A 5,582-nucleotide genomic window follows, 5' to 3' on the forward strand; every position below is an offset into this window, starting at 1 on the left:
ATTATTTTCTATGTGTAAACAACTTTGATAAAGGAGGCCCTGACCTCCAGGCTCTGCTAGAATCAGTCCACTACATGTGTTTGGTACTGGGGGAACAGAATCAGTCCACTACATGTGTTTGGTACTGGGGGAACAGAATCAGTCCACTACATGTGTTTGGTACTGGGGGATCAGAATCAGTCCACTACATGTGTTTGGTACTGGGTGAACAGAATCAGTCCACTACATGTGTTTGGTACTGGGGGAACAGAATCAGTCCACTACATGTGTTTGGTACTGAGGGAACAGAATCAGTCCACTACATGTGTTTGGTACTGGGGGAACAGAATCAGTCCACTACATGTGTTTGGTACTGGGTGAGCAGAATCAGTCCACTACATGTGTTTGGTACTGGGGGAACAGAATCAGTCCACTACATGTGTTTGGTACTGGGGGAACAGAATCAGTCCACTACATGTGTTTGGTACTGGGGGAACAGAATCAGTCCACTACATGTGTTTGGTACCGGGGGAACAGAATCAGTCCACTACATGTGTTTGGTACTGGGGGAACAGAATCAGTCCACTACATGTGTTTGGTACTGGGGGAACAGAATCAGTCCACTATGTGTGGTAGTGGGGGAACAGAATCAGTCCACTACATGTGTTTGGTACTGAGGGAACAGAATCAGTCCACTACATGTGTTTGGTACTGGGGGAACAGAATCAGTCCACTACATGTGTTTGGTACTGGGGGAGCAGAATCAGTCCACTACATGTGTTTGGTACTGGGGGAACAGAATCAGTCCACTATGTGTGGTAGTGGGGGAACAGAATCAGTCCACTACATGTGTTTGGTACTGGGGGAACAGAATCAGTCCACTACATGTGTTTGGTACTGGGGGAACAGAATCAGTCCACTACATGTGTTTGGTACTGGGGGAACAGAATCAGTCCACTACATGTGTTTGGTAATGAGGGATCAGGATGGAGGAATGTGTGTGTACTGTGCCTTCAGAAAGTATTCATACCCCTTGACTTATTCCACATTTCTATGGGGTATCGTGTGTAGACGGGTGAGATAAATAAAATCTATTGAATCCATTTTGAATTCGGGCTGTAACAAAACAAAATGTGCAATAAGTCAAGAGGTGTGAATACTTTATAAAAGGCCCTGTATAGGCCTTCTCACGCTGCATTGTTCTTAGTCCCGGGCTAACTTAGCTTATCCTGTGTTCACACAAGCATTTGTTAGCCCTGGGATAAGGCTTCCCACTTGTATTCCAAAGCCCTGGGCTTTAATGGACCAACAAGATGTGACCAAAACATTCTATCTCTGACGTTATAAACAATAAGATGTTTATTAAACCCTTCAGTTCCTCGTGCTTCTGGCCTCCTAGCATTTGATTTACAACAGTGATGGTTTGTATAAATCTTTGCTGTCTGCCTGTCTGACCTCGGGAACAATGTTTCACTTTTTGAAAAATCGATCTCGCCCCTGGACAGAGAACGCTGCTGTGGACGAATGAGACATGAACTTGTCTGATCCAGGTAAAATCCTGCAACAAGTATTACCATGGATATATATTTTTTTATATATCCAATTAAATGTCAATAGAAAATCTATAGAAACAGAGGAAAATTGAGCGTTTGCTGCCCTTCCAGCTGCAGAGTTTGTAGCTTGACTAAGTGAGAAGACGTCAGCCAGCCTGCATAGCAACCCTTATTGTTAGCCATAGCAACCAATACTTTAGCATGGGATGAAAGTATTTTGTTTTTTTTTGTCCTCAGATGGAAAGATTAAATAGTATGATTTTACTTATCAAAATAACATCCAGAACGCATAACAGGCATCACAAGCATAATGTCAATTAAGTGAAAGTGCAGCTTTTGTGATTGGACAGAAAGCATTCTCGGCTTTGTTCTTGACCCTGTTTCACACTGGGTCAACTAGTCCCGGGCTAAGGTTGGTTCTAGCCCTGATCCAGAGCAGGGTCAGCTAGTCCTGGGCTAAGGTTGGTTCTAGCCCTGTTCCAGAGCAGGGTCAGCTAGTCCCGGGCTAAGGTTGGTTCTAGCCCTGTTCCAGAGCAGGGTCAGCTAGTCCTGGGCTAAGGTTGGTTCTAGCCCTGTTCCAGAGCAGGGTCAGCTAGTCCTGGGCTAAGGTTGGTTCTAGCCCTGTTCCAGAGCAGGGTCAGCTAGTCCTGGGCTAAGGTTGGTTCTAGCCCTGTTCCAGAGCTGGGTCAGCTAGTCCTGGGCTAAGGTTGGTTCTAGCCCTGTTCCAGAGCTGGGTCAGATAGTCCTGGGCTAAGGTTGGTTCTAGCCCTGTTCCAGAGCAGGGTCAGCTAGTCCTGGGCTAAGGTTGGTTCTAGCCCTGTTCCAGAGCAGGGTCAGCTAGTCCTGGGCTAAGGTTGGTTCTAGCCCTGTTCCAGAGCAGGGTCAGCTAGTCCTGGGCTAAGGTTGGTTCTAGCCCTGATCCAGAGCAGGGTCAGCTAGTCCTGGGCTAAGGTTGGTTCTAGCCCTGTTCCAGAGCCGGGTCAGCTAGTCCTGGGCTAAGGTTGGTTCTAGCCCTGTTCCAGAGCAGGGTCAGCTAGTCCTGGGCTAAGGTTGGTTCTAGCCCTGTTCCAGAGCAGGGTCAGCTAGTCCTGGGCTAAGGTTGGTTCTAGCCCTGTTCCAGAGCAGGGTCAGCTAGTCCTGGGCTAAGGTTGGTTCTAGCCCTGTTCCAGAGCAGGGTCAGCTAGTCCTGGGCTAAGGTTGGTTCTAGCCCTGTTCCAGAGCAGGGTCAGCTAGTCCTGGGCTAAGGTTGGTTCTAGCCCTGTTCCAGAGCAGGGTCAGCTAGTCCTGGGCTAAGGTTGGTTCTAGCCCTGTTCCAGAGCAGGGTCAGCTAGTCCTGGGCTAAGGTTGGTTCTAGCCCTGTTCCAGAGCTGGGTCAGCTAGTCCTGGGCTAAGGTTGGTTCTAGCCCTGTTCCAGAGCAGGGTCAGCTAGTCCTGGGCTAAGGTTGGTTCTAGCCCTGTTCCAGAGCAGGGTCAGCTAGTCCTGGGCTAAGGTTGGTTCTAGCCCTGTTCCAGAGCAGGGTCAGCTAGTCCTGGGCTAAGGTTGGTTCTAGCCCTGTTCCAGAGCAGGGTCAGCTAGTCCTGGGCTAAGGTTGGTTCTAGCCCTGTTCCAGAGCAGGGTCAGCTAGTCCTGGGCTAAGGTTGGTTCTAGCCCTGTTCCAGAGCTGGGTCAGCTAGTCCTGGGCTAAGGTTGGTTCTAGCCCTGTTCCAGAGCAGGGTCAGCTAGTCCTGGGCTAAGGTTGGTTCTAGCCCTGTTCCAGAGCTGGGTCAGCTAGTCCTGGGCTAAGGTTGGTTCTAGCCCTGTTCCAGAGCAGGGTCAGCTAGTCCTGGGCTAAGGTTGGTTCTAGCCCTGTTCCAGAGCAGGGTCAGCTAGTCCTGGGCTAAGGTTGGTTCTAGCCCTGTTCCAGAGCTGGGTCAGCTAGTCCTGGGCTAAGGTTGGTTCTAGCCCTGTTCCAGAGCAGGGTCAGCTAGTCCTGGGCTAAGGTTGGTTCTAGCCCTGTTCCAGAGCAGGGTCAGCTAGTCCTGGGCTAAGGTCCAGAGCAGGGTCAGCTAGTCCTGGGCTAAGGTTGGTTCTAGCCCTGTTCCAGAGCCGGGTCAGCTAGTCCTGGGCTAAGGTTGGTGCAAGTGGGAACACTCCCTTAGCCCCGGACTAAAATCTATCTTAGCCCTGGGATAAGGTGCAGTGTGAACATGCCTTATGTTGCATTAGTTGAATCATTTTACTCAGCACACCTAGTGGACTGGTGTGTGTGTGTGTATATGTTTAAACTTTAAATGTTTCAAATTATCACTTTGAATTTGCATTAATCAATGTATGGTTCCCTCTATGTAGGTTTCATATAATGTTATATAATATTATTCTTCAAATAAAATCGTTGAAAGTGATGAACGTTTTGCCGTTACCCACTCCAGTCAGCAGATGGAGATGTGGGTTTTTCAGGCGATGCTGCCAGAGTGTGACGTGTAATCTAGTGAACTGGACGCTTCTTCAACAGGAACAGCCAGTCCGCCACCTCATCCGAAACATTACAGCTCTCTAGACGCTTCCGTGTATACGTTGTTATTAGTCAGCTAGCTGGCGGGTTAAATTAGCTGTAGCACTAGTCTAGTCGCTAACTAGCTAGCTAACATCCCCCGACCATGAGGTCACTAAGCTACTCTCCTCCTGCTAAAGAAGAGGAGGTCTGCTGGACGGAGAAAGAAGCTCTAGTGAAAGAGGAGGAGGAAGAGGAGGATGTTACAATACAAAAACAAGTAGAGGGTGAAGCTGTTACCGTGAAAGAAGAAGAGAAAGACGTTACAGTGAAAGAAGAGGAAGACGCGTTCAGAGTGAAAGAGGAGGAGGATGTTACAGTGAAAGAAGAGGAAGACGCGTTCAGAGTGAAAGAGGAAGAGGATGTTACAGTGAAAGAAGAGGAAGACGCGTTCAGAGTGAAAGAGGAGGAGGATGCAGTTTTTAGAGAGGAGGAGGAGGAAGAACAAGAAGAGGAGGAGAGAGATCTGATTAACACCAGTAAGTACTGAGTGAATTCTCATGAAACCAGGACAAAAAAAATACCATGATTTGGGCGATTTTCACGAGATTTAATCCACAGAATGGTATTTTGGAGGAATGATTGTTATATTGACATTTGACATTTGTATCTAAAACCTTAATTTAGAAATAATTAATCAAAGGTGGCATATTTATGACATTTTGGCCTTACCTAAGCTTCCTCTAAGACTCAATAATGTTTCATCTGTAGAATATAGAAATATCTAAACATGAATATATTTATATTTTGATTAGGCACATTTTCCACTATTTTTGAACATAATCTATTCTACGGGCATATCAAAGTTTGAGAGTGAGATCTCTGCTACTTTTAGCAATGATCCAATTTTTAAGTGTAACGGAGTTTAGAAAGTTCAGGTGAACTCACTCCACAGTTAGCTTGAAATGTCGCGGTTGGAGCCATTCAAGAGGTACCTTTTGGGCGGCTCAACCCGTTGGAACGTTGGCAAGGAGGGAGGTCACGTTGGCAAGGAGGGAGGTCACGTTGGCAAGGAGGGAGGTCACGTTGGCAAGGAGGGAGGTCACGTTGGCAAGGAGGGAGGTCACGTTGGCAAGGAGGGAGGTCACGTTGCGAAGCAGAAGTCCCGAGTTAGAGCCAGAAGTCCCGAGTTAGAGCCAGAAGTCCCGAGCTAGAGCCAGAAGTCCCGAGTTAGAGCCAGAAGTCCCGAGCTAGAGCCAGAAGTCCCGAGCTAGAGCCAGGTACGAGCTGAATCAGGGGACGTCTTGTCCTCTGTAGCTCAGCTGGTAGAGCACAGCGCTTGTAACGCCAGGGTAGTGGGTTCGATCCCCGGGACCACCCATACGGAAAAATGTATGCACACATGACTGTAAGTCGCTTTGGATAAAAGCGTCTGCTAAATGGCATATTATTATTATTATTATTATTATAATTAATTAAGGCTAAAGTCATCGACTTTACTACAAATGTGAAAAAAAAAGTAAAGTATGACTATTGTTGCTCACTCGACTGTCTTATTAATTGTAGAAGACAATTGTCA

This window comes from Coregonus clupeaformis, unplaced genomic scaffold (assembly GCF_020615455.1).
Source record: "Coregonus clupeaformis isolate EN_2021a unplaced genomic scaffold, ASM2061545v1 scaf0766, whole genome shotgun sequence".
In the NCBI taxonomy this organism is placed as follows: Eukaryota; Metazoa; Chordata; class Actinopteri; order Salmoniformes; family Salmonidae; genus Coregonus; species Coregonus clupeaformis.